Source organism: Pteropus alecto, unplaced genomic scaffold, assembly GCF_000325575.1.
Source record: "Pteropus alecto unplaced genomic scaffold, ASM32557v1 scaffold92, whole genome shotgun sequence".
Lineage (NCBI taxonomy): Eukaryota > Metazoa > Chordata > Mammalia > Chiroptera > Pteropodidae > Pteropus > Pteropus alecto.
The window spans coordinates 6,712,027-6,723,962 of record NW_006432447.1 but is presented as its reverse complement, the minus strand read 5'-3'; the positions used below and the strand labels follow the sequence as shown (position 1 = coordinate 6,723,962).

At 42.7% G+C, this 11,936-nt stretch overlaps 1 pseudogene; it reads right to left on the bottom strand.

Moving 5' to 3' along the window:
• Window positions 1–7,061: 7,061 nt before the first annotated feature.
• LOC112476076 lies at window positions 7,062–7,180 on the bottom strand (annotated as a pseudogene).
• Between the last annotated feature and the right edge of the window lie 4,756 nt (window positions 7,181–11,936).

Below are 11,936 nucleotides of genomic sequence, written 5' to 3'. Positions count from 1 at the left end.
GGTGACAGGAATTGTCTTTGGAGAAGATAGCTGGGACCCTAGAGGAGAGAAGAGGGAGGGAGAGTGACTTTTCACTCTATGCTCTTGTCTACCTCTGGAATTATGTACCAGGTGTACATAGCACCCGTTCAAAAACTAAATTTAAAAATATCCTATGAGGTCATTGGGTCTGCTATTATCACCCCCATTTTCCATAAGGAGAAACAGGCTCGAAGAGGGCAAACGAGCATCAGGAAGCCCTCCACTCTGGGCCTGTGCACCTATGGCAAGTGCCATGGCTGCTGTCACTCAGACTGCTGTTCTGAAACTAGGTGTATGCCGGTTACGTTGAGGGCCCAGAGGAGGGGAGAGTGAAAGTGGGGTGTCAGAGAAGGATCTCCGGGTAGAAGGGATAGCTGAGCTGAGTGTGGAAAAGTGAGAAGTTAGTCAAGTGTCCAAGGGTTATAGGATTAGGGGATAGAGTGAGGGAAGAGGAAGCAGAAAGAAAGGTATTTCAGACAGAAACTGCCTTGGATCCAGGGTAGCAGGCTTGCAAATGGATCCATCGCATCCAAATCTGCAAAGCTTAGGATCTTCCTCGGCAGTCCCACTCTATTGTGCAGTGGGGAAACCTGGGCTTGCCTTTTAACAATAGGTTGGTCTCTTCTCATTGAACAGTCTCCTTTCAGTCTGAGTATTCAGTATACTTGAACTCCCTCGTGTGGCTGGTTTCTCACACTTGGAAAACTCACTGTCTTCTGAGCTCTGTCCCTTTCTCTTCTTCCTCTTCCCAAGATGTCATCTGGGTATCTGGGTAAATGAGGACCCTCACTGTATCTACCGAAGTTGGGGCAGGGGGCTCAGTACGTCCAGGCCCTTTGGACCTCTGCTGCGGAGAGGGGCATCGGCTCCTGACTGGTCCCATACGGCGTCCTGGGGTAACGTGCTCCCAGGGCCAGCTACATAATTTGCAGGACTCAACGCAAAATGAAAATCCCAGGTCCCCTTGTTCAAAAAGCAAGAAAAAAGTACTACTACAGGTACTAAAATATTAAAGATTTTCCTATCTTCTGTAATCTCTTTCTTGATTTGTCATAGTGGTTTTTGTTTGCCAGTGAATGTAGTTTAAGTATAGAAAAATGAAAACTTTATAACTATTACTATGAATTTTGCTATTTGTCTTCATATTGTTCAATGCCAGTTTTTTAAAAAATAAGAGCATTTAACTCATATTCAGAATTAGGAAAATTACAAAGTTTATATTTTGTAGATTGTGCATACATTTGTATTTTACTCATGCCAAACAGTGGAAACATGCTTATCTGGTACTCACTTTGAGTCTTGCTAAAATCCCACACATTGTGGGTCCGTTAAAATTCTATGCTCCTGCCACATAGCAGACACTATATGTATATATGACTGGCGTGGCCAGGAACAGAAGACAGGCAGATTGCACATGCTACGTTGTCCTGCTGGACTTCACTAATAACACACACAAATTCAAAGACGAAATTAATGAAAAATTCAAAACAGGAATAATAGAGCATTAAGTTTGTGCTTGCATGGAGGCCCTTCTTTCTGACTGTGGATCCAAATACAAGGTAAGCATGTTATGGAAGCTGCATAGCAGGCATTACCTATGTTGTATGAGAACGAGGGCCTAAGGACCGATGACACGCATGCATATTGTATGTATCTCCTCTGCTCACGTACATGCTCTATTGTCCCATCAGACTTCATTTACAAAACACGAATTTAAAGATAGCATTATTAAGAATTTCAAGGCAGTGACAATCCACCATTAAACTAAGTGTGGGCCCTTCTTAGCGCGGGGCTCTGTGCAATTGCACAGGTTGAATGTCCATGAAGCTGAGAGTGGCAAGGGCTGCTCATCCCTGCTTTCCTCTTTCTGCCTGCTGGATGTGGTGGGTATAATGGCACAGCTTCAGCAGCCACTATGGACTATGTCGATGAGGGTCACATGTAGGAAAGGCAGAGAGGAAAGATCTGACACTCTTGGGTCTCTCACGCTTTACCAGCCCTGGAGAGCCAGACTTTAGGATTTTATGTGAAAAGAATAAATCTGCTTGTGTGTTCTAAGGCACTATTAAAATGTGTGTTTTCAAGCTACTTTAAAGTCAAACCTATTCCTATCTGATGTTGCACCTTTATTTCTCTTCACCTGGGACACAGGAATTTCTGGATCCCTGCCAGCCACTTGGAGGTCATCAGGGAGACAGAGATGGGACATCTGGCTCAAATATCCAACTATCCAGCTAAATCCAACTGTGGCTGTTAAGCCATTTTCTGTGTCATATGTGAAGGGCCCTCCTGTGGTGTTTGTTTTAGACAAGGGATTGGAAAACTATATGGTCCATGGACTGGCCATCTGTCTTGTAAATAAATGTTTTATTGGAAAACAGCCACCGCTCATTTATTTAGGTATTGTCTGTGGCTGTTTTTGAGCTGTAACAGCGGAATTAAATAGTGTTGAGATAGTTGCCATTTGGCCCTTCAGGAAAAGTTTGCTGATTCCTGTCTTAGACGATTCCACTCTAAGAATGCCACTGATTCCGCCACAATCTATCTAATCCCCAGATTTGACTCTGGAAACCCACGATTTCACCACCTTCTTCTTTTCCCTTTTACTATCCTTTGGGCCAGAAGGATCAGACTTTCCCAAGGGTATGCTGGTAAATATTTAATGACAGGCCTCCCTGGGAGGAGAAAAAGTCCTCATATATAATGTTTGTCCTTTTCGGTGGTGTAAATATTACCACTGTGGCTAATTTCAAACTAACAATATAATGCTAATGAGAGCTGGGAAGAGATGAAGACAGTCAGCTGTGAGAAGCAGAGACAGCTCCAAAATTTCACTGGAGCCATTTCTTTACATCTGGCCTGGGCTCTTTCTTCCCCCAGTTTTGCATTTAATAGAACCCTACACTCTAATTAACCAGGCCTGGCTTTTGATATACTAACTGCGGCTAAAGGAATTTAAAGAATTTAGCCCCCTGGCTTTCGGCACTATTTTCCCCTTTACTTTGTCTAGGTTTATAATATTTACATTCTGTTCTGTTTGGTTTGTGACGTGTTTTGTCTACAGATTGAGTGTAATATAGTAAACACCATACGAATAACATTATTGCAACATATAATTATGATGTTATAATTGTGTAAATATTATTTGCTGCAGAATCAAGTAGTATGACCCAGCTCTTAAGAAGAAAATAACCTTAGATTACTTACTAAATATCTGTAGGTCAAAGGACATGTTCCAGGCATCAGTTGATTTTTTTTTTTTCTATGTTTATATTTCTTCTTACACTCAGCTTCCATTAAAAAAAATCTCACTTATTTTTTTTAACTACTTTGTTTTAGTGGGACATCTTCTTGAGTAATTTCTTCATATGTGGTGCTTGAATGATAAATTTTCTGACTCCTTGGATTTCAGAAAATATCTTTATTTTGTCTTTACTTTGGGTAGTGATTTGGCCAGCTATGATTTCAGATTCAAATTAATTTTCCTGCAAAATCTGATGCAAAATCTGTTGTCAGGCTGAATCTCATTTCTTCATATGTAGCCTGTTTTATCTTTCTGGAAGCTTATATGATTTTTCTCTTCGTGCTTTAACTTCTTAAATTTTACTCGAGTTCATTTAAGTGTGATTTTTTTTACTCATCTTTATTGGCCCTCAGTGGGTCCCTTAAAATAACACAAAACCAAAACAAAACATTTATTTGGTTTAATACCTAAATGTAGTATGAGGAAAACAAAGATGGCAATAATATCATCAACCAGATAACTCGTTAACATTTTTAAAGCATGACATAATATAATATTATGCAAAGAGTGGAAAAGTTCTGTACAGTATAAAAATGAAAGGTACGACTCCTCTCAGTTTTACAGTTCTCTCTCCATCTTCATTGGTTCATTGGGTATCCATCCATGCAGGAAAAAATATTTATACTGGTATATAGTATTCATTTTTTAAAAAGTACACATCACACACACTTAACACAGCTTTCCCTCATTCCACTCCATAGTCGTACCATCACGGATCTAACCAGTACTCTGTTGATGCACTTAGATAATTTCAAGTTTTATATTTCTACATACACAATACCGCAGTAAATGCCTTCGAATGATTATAGATATTTCACCATACTTCAATGAGTATATGCAAAGGATAAATTTCTAGTAGTGACATTGCTGGAATAATGAGTAAGGATATTTTAAAATTTGATCATTTCTTGCCAACGTTCCCTGCAAAAATGTTGCACCATTGCATTCTCAATAACAGATTATCAGTGTCTCGTTCTCCACTTACTTATTAATACTAGGTATTATCAAGCTTTCTAAGTCATTGCCAGTCTGGATAGATGAAAACTTTGGCATTTTCATGTGTATTTCTTTAGCTGAATGTATGGTTAATATAGTTTTCTATGTTTATCTCCCATCTGAATTTCTTTTTCCTGACTTCTCATTTATGTTCTTGATCTTAATGGATCCTTTCTCAGATGACCTGTGTCTTTCTTTGCCTCAGGAAATGTCCTTTGGTTACTTCCTCAATTGTCTCCTCCCATCATCTTCTCTGCCTTTTCTCTTGCACCCAGACACCTAGATTTATCTTTGTCATTTTATTTTTATCTCATATCTTCCATCTGTTGATCTTTTCACTCTACCTTAAAGGAAATGTTTTTCAACATCATCTCTGACATTTTGCTTGCTTTTAAAATATTTTTAGATTATTATTTATAAAAAAACAAAGTAGTGCATGTTATTTTTCAAATAACATATGACTTATACAGTTTATAGATAGCACTGTCCTGAAATTTCTTACTCTCATAGTTTTTCTTAAACTTTTTAACTTTTTTTTTTTTTCCTGGTATGTACTTCTGTATTTCCCAACTCTAGACCTTATCTTTGACCTCCTATTACAGAAGGTGAAGATTTAGCACTAATACTACCTCCCTGTTCCCATTGCCCTTCTCTCCATCCTGCGGCCATAGTTATGTCCCAAATTTTTGTTAAATTATTAGTTACGTTTTTGGGGATACATATGTGAGCGTAGTTCATGGCTCAGTCAAAAAGTTCATTGTGGTTGTTTCCTTTTTTTTTTTCCTGCAGTTAATTAATTTTTTTCCTTAGATTTATAGGTACCTTTAACTAGAGCCTTCTAAAGCCTCCAAAACAAATTGTAAAAAACTTGAATTTGGAAGAGCCCTCTTTCATGGGTTGACTCTTTCCTTTTTTTCTCTCCTTCTGGTTTGAGGGCAGAGCTAGGAAAGATAGGATCGGGGTATCAGGGAAAGACTAGGGGCAGGAAAAGGCTAGGGGCCTGGAAAAGGGAGATCAGATCCACGGCAATCTGGGATCTTTAGGAGCTTTAGGAACCTGTTGTATGACCTCAGAATGTCTCTATTGAAACAATATTTTCAATGGTAGGCCGTTTTCAGCCCTTTTCTTCTACTCCAGTCCACTCCTAAGCTGAACAGCTATATTGGACCTTTGCAGGAGAGCTCTAATACTATAGCAGTATTATTTTTCAAGCTGGCAAAAGAGCAGAAACAGTGAAGCACCAACGGTTTTGCATATATCTGGAATGGCTGTCTGAGGGCAGAAGGAATATATGATGGTTTAGTTTTGTGAAGGCAGGGTGGGCCAAAGGCAGGCCCTCAGTGCCTCCAGCTGGCAAAGTGACGTAGGTGGGAGAGAATCAAAGTCATGAGAAGCTTCAACCTGAGCAGGAGCCCTTTCCTGACCTCAGTACCCATCCTTCCCTACCCCTAATTTTGTTAACCTTCCTCAGCACATAGTAGGTGTTTAAGAAGTAATATATCTAATAAGTATCATGAGCTCAGGGTACCTTTCAAGGCTGTTGGGATGGATGTTCATAAGTCAGAGGTTTGTAACTTAGTGGTAGGATGGGGAGCAGAGCAACAAAAAGTCCATGCATTTTCATCTTTCAATTCATCTGGGCAAATGTGTAAATTCTTCTGGGTTGTGGAAGAAGTGAGAGTCCCATAAGGGCTTTACCAAGGGTTGGCAGATCCTGTGTATCAGCTCCTCCCTTCTTCTCCATCATCAATCCTAGGCAAGTCCTGCATCCCTTTCTGCAGGTGGTGAGGAGAAAGCTGGGGAACACTCAGAAGTCATTAGCTTTAACAAAACCAAATTTTAGTTGGATGGAGTCTCAGTGATGAAGCAAGGGTGATCGAGAGAGTGCACCTCACACTTTTTTCTGGCTTAGTCTGGACTGTGCAGGCCCTAGCACATTCCCAAGAGCTGGGTGGCAACACAACTCTGAAAGGCCACCTGAGCAGAGGAGTCCTTTCTTTGTCTGGGCCTGGCTTTGTGCACTTCCTATTATTCTATCCCGATGACTGCAGGGAATACAATTATTAGTCCCTAACTCACCAGTCTGGATTTACCCCCCGCCACCCCCATTAGGTCAGAACCAGCTCTGCTTTTTAGCACTGATCTCTATTTGAAAGTATCTTGTGATGGGTGTTTGTTCAATTTTGTTAACCCTGCCCAGCACTTAGTAGGCCATCAATAAGTAATTGTCGCATGAATTAATAAACTCTTATCCTCTCTCAGAGTTTAGTTCTGCAGTGTTATTAGATGAATAAGTGACGCTGGCTTCCACTTTGTCGCCATAGCTCCCCTCTGGGATGTACACTGAGCATCTCTCAGAGCTCTCTGTTTTTCTATTGTGACTGTGCTTCTGTGCACACATACACACCTGCTTACATACACACAAGCTCACACCTACCACACTTGTCCAGGACACTTTCACTGCTCACCCATGTCTATTAGCACAAAAACCCAAGAGTTCCTGTTCAGAATCTCCCACTCTCCCTCCAGAGGGGGTCCTAGAGATATTTTCTAGGTGCTTTTAGATATCTAGAGGCATCAACATCAATCAACATAACCACCATTATAGCACAAGTCCTTCCTACGTGCTAGGCACTGTTTATTGCTTTTCATTTGTCATCTCATTTACTGCTAGCAGCAACACTAAGCAGTAGATCTGCTTATCACATTTTATTTATTTATTTATTTACTTATTTATTTACACCTACAGCACCTGGTCTTCCTAAGTGGTCTCCCATGCAAGTGCTAACCAGGCCCGACCCTGCTTAGCTTCCGAGATCAGACAGAATCGGGTGTGTTCAGGTTAGCATGGCCATAGATGCTTGCTTATCACATTTTAATGCTAAGGACTTTAAGACTCAGAGAAGCTAATTTGCCTGAGATCACACAGATACACTTGTATAGAAACCTAAGTCTTTCCTATCCATGTTTATATAAATAAGCATGTCTCAATACCTGAACATGGAACTGGAGGTTTGGTAAATATTAAAGCAGGAGGGATGCCGAGGTTCTGAGGCATGGTGTATCCAAGCCACCAGGGGCCGCTGTTTCCCCATGCTGAGGCCAGGAACCTGGCCACTTTCCCCCACAAACCTCAAGAATATAGGGACCTCAAGGGAGTCCCCCAAACTCTATGGGGCCCGGCCAAACTTACCATAGCCCTCAGCGCAGTCTTCAGTCTGCCTACCCCACAACCTGACAAAAGCGGGTATGGGGAGCTTGGCAATTGCTGATGCCAAAGTAGAAGTCTGAACTGGAACATGTGATTTTTCTGCTCTGTCAGAATTTCTTTCAGTTGTAGGGGCCTGACTGAACGGTTTTCAGGGGCCTAACTGCTGGGTCCCTTTCCTGAGAGAGGAAGGCTGGCTTTCAAAGCTGTAGGCCCCTGAGGTCGGAGGATCCAATAAGGTCAGCAGTCTCTAAATTGGAATATGCAAGGTTATCTGTTGGAGGTACTGGAAGAAAATACTCAAACTTTTATTGATGTATTTATGTTTTTAAAATAAAAATAAGAATGTAGCTTCACTTATATTTGGTCTTCAGTTTAGTGCCTGCTTCCTCATTGCGTAGTATGTCAAATAGCTCTGTGTCAGTCAAGTATGTGCGGTCTTCTGAGACTAGATTGGGGGCGCTGTGACAGGACCTAGCACGGTTTAAGTGTTCCTGTGGGAATGAACTTATAGAGTATATTACATAATTTAACTAAAGTAATCCTTACAGCATGAACAGTAGTTTCTAAGGGTTCCTACAAAGAAACCAAGGTTTGAGGGTAATACTAACAGTGCCTGCACAAGTGAATCAGAGATAGATAAATGACTTAGCTGTCACTTCCACTTCTTATATGAGCTCTTAGTTGCATTATGACATAAAAACAATGACAATCTAAACAGATCTGACAAGACATCAGCCTTCCAAATTCAAACCTGTCAATACTCTTTGAAATGATATCTATTATCATTTATGACGAGCCTTACTATAATGTCAAAAACAGCTGTGCCTTGATGTCAGTAGTAGCTAGTGAAAGGAGTACAACTGTATAGTATATCAGGGGTGCAAGCAAAAACATGTTTGGAGGCTGAGGTGCAGATCAAAAGAGTTTGGAGATCACTGGTGTGTGCCACTGCCAACAGTTCAGCCCTCCTGTCCTGACAATTCTGAGTTCGCTGTGAGCCAAAGGCCTAAGCATTGGGTTTCGTGAAGTCTATACCTGACACTGATCAAGTGCCAGACATTGGAACTATGACCTTTTGGGATTTGATCTAGATTCTGTTTTTGGTCTGCTTCCTGTAACAGGAGGAGGAGGAGGTGGTAGCCCGCTGTTGTGTGGCCCCTCTGCTGTGCTCTTTTTCATGGATTCCTGAGAGTCCACCCTGGTTTACTGCACATTTCCCCATCCTGTGCAATGCAGGACCTCCCTCTCAGCCTCGATTCCCTATGTGCTTCCTTTCAGGGGCAGAGATTTTAAAAAAAATCTCATGGGATTTGTTCAAATCTTGACAGAGGAAGTTCATTTAAGTGAACTTGTGGAGCTCAGATATAAGGTTGTCTGTATCAGTTCTTGTCAAAGTGCCATCCAAAGACCAATGGCATCCAGAGTCCTTAGGATGACTTGTTAGCAGATTCCTGAGCCCCACTTGCAATCTCCTGAGTCAGACACTGTGAGTGGGCTAAAGAAAATGCATCTTGAACAAACCCTTCCTCCACCACCCACCAATTGATGATTCTGAAGCACACCCACGTTTAAGAAACATTACTCTGAAGAATGATATGTTTGAAAACTAGTTTTTCTAAGAGTTTATTATCTCAATTCATTTTTTTTAATATGGAAAAGGTAGGGACTGGCAGCCTTCTACTGATTTTAAGCACAAGGGTGGAGTGAGGCTCAGAGGGGGTCAGCTATTCACTTAAGTGCAAGGGAACGTTAACAGCAGATGGAAGTGGGGAGGGAGGCCTGCCCAGTTCTGTCACACATACTGGACACACAGGGGTTGTGGAAAGTGAGATAGCACTCGACACATTAGTGAAAAGTACCCTGGTGTGAAGTAACTCCATGGGAAGGGGTGAATTTCTAGGGCAAATTCATCGTGAAAGTAGATCTCCACCTGGGCCCAGTGGGAATTACAATCTTACTCATCTTCAGAAAGTGATCTCAGAACTCACGGCTTCAAGGCTAGCCAAGCCAGCCACGTGATAAGCAAAATCCAGAGAGATTCTTTGATTAAAAAATCACTATAATGGCATGGTGGCCTCAGACACTAAAGAGGACTCTGGAGAAGAGGCAAGAATTAGAGCTCTGTCTTCTGGCAGAGACTTCCTCCTACCCCTTTCAGGACTTCACTGGAGAACAGCCCCTTCCACCGGACCCATTATGCTCACGCTCTGTTCCAGGCACCTCTCCTCAGTCCTCCCACTACATCCTGCATCTGCCTCTATTTTCTCATTTATCACACTGCATTATACTGGCCCGGTGGGTGTCTGCCTCCCCCAGTGGACAGTAAGCCTCTTGAGGGCAGGGCCTGGGTTCAGTAAAGGTTTATAAAATAGATAGGCTCATCACTGGGGCTTCTCTTTTGTCTAATTTTAGTCATTAGCACCTAAGCACCCTGATACCCCACTGAGACAGAGCCCTGGCACTGCCATTTGCTGAACTGCCAGGATGGTATGAAATATCTAGAATTTGCATTTTCTGTGTCATGGAGTAGAGGCAGACCTAGAGCCAGGGTTGCAACTTCAAACAAGGACTGCATGGCCTCTTGCCACCTCGTCACGCTGGGCCTACTTCCAGATGTTGTGAGCAACGCCCCTGCCAGGTAGGAAGAGACTGTTGTATTTTCTTCCTCTTAGAGGCCAAGAAACCAAACAAGCAAGGTAAGCCAGCTATCAAGCCCTACCTCCAACCCAGCTCCTAACTCCCCACCTTTTCCCGCAGCCAAGTCTTCAGCCAATGAGAGTTTGGATTCTGCTTTCCCACCTTTCCTGGCAACATTCACCACCTTTCCCAATGATGAGCAATGCAAATTCCAGGTAGGCCTTGTTTCATTACTGACTTCTCAGGTGTCACTTTAACCACAGGGTAAGTCCTAACTGGTTGTGGGCTGACAAACATGCAAACTTCCACATGCAAACACTGTTAGGCTGCAGCTTCTTTCCCACTAAGAAAGATAAATAGATAAATGTTAACAAGCTCCGAAAATGGGTGGAAGCCCAGGCCTTTCTGGCAGTGTCCAACATTCCTGGTGACCAGGTACCTGGGGAGACAAGCTGCCTGTCCCCTCATGGAGGAGGAAATAAACAGTACACACTCTTCTCCTTTAAGTCCATGGGGACAAGGGACTCCCCATGGAAGTCACTTAAACACAGTACTGGTTTGAGGTTGTCGACATAAGAAATGTCCAAATCTGCAGAGAATTTTCATAAGAGTTTATTTGAGCCCAAACTGATAACATATACTGGGGAGCAAGATCTCAAATGCTCTGGAGAGTAATAGTTTTGCAGTTTCTTTTATACATTTGAGATTAAGGAGCAAAGGTAAATATTACATGAGGGTGGGAGAAAGCGAGGTGGGGATTGGATTACACATTACAGGACAGTTAAGATTATGTGGTTTCTTGAGGGTGGTTATTTTGAAGGCGTGCTAACCTAAATGCACAAAAACAATGGGCACAGCTTGCTCGAGGCAAAGATAAAACCTTTACTAAAAAAGTTATATGCCTGCGGTGTGACTACCCATCATGATCCTGTGAGGTTACTTTCCATAGAAACCCTTTTCTCATCCACAGGGTAAAACTATATTTTCCTTACATGTTTCAGTGGTGTTTTGATGATGGTGCAGTTGTGTGTATGCATGTAACGTGGAGGGTTTCTACACCATGTAGAAAACTTCAGCCCAGTGGCTTTCAACTTACTGGGGGCCTCAACTCCCAACAGTAGCAGTGTTCCTTGCCACCATGGAGCAATAGTGATTTCTCCACTGTGGACCAATGTACAGACCTACTTGACCCATTTTCTCGTATATTTCAACCCAGGGTCACAGAGACTAGGGACAGGCTGCATTTCCTTAACGTAAAGACTCAATGGAGCAACGGTAAGTCACCTTGTTGGTACAGGGTGAGGCCTGAGGCTCATTCATCTAGGTCTCTGGTCCTGAAGGTGCCCATGGAGAGATGACGCTCAAGGGTGGGAGATTCTGCGGAGGCACCAGCCTAGGAGGAGGCCCAGGGGTGCAGGAGCGTTAGAGAAGGACAAGGCCGGCTCCCTGTGCACGGAATGGGAAACCAGGAGAGAAAGTCGCCTTGGGGTTTGGATTTTGCTGTTAGAGCCCTGGAGAGCCATTGGTTTTTACCTGATTTTATTGGCAGCAAGTAACAACCAAAAAAACTAAAGCATCGGTGGAGCAGAGTTGCTGAAATGGAAGCAACCAAAGGCAATCTGGGGTCCTAAAACAGTACCCAGAAGCTTCCGGGAAAGAGGAAGGAGGGGATTCTCGAATCCAGAGGGCGGGCTGGGTGCGGGCGCTGACAGGCGGGGAGGAGGCGAGGAGGAGGCGAGGGGGGAGGAGGAGGGAGGAGGAGGGAAG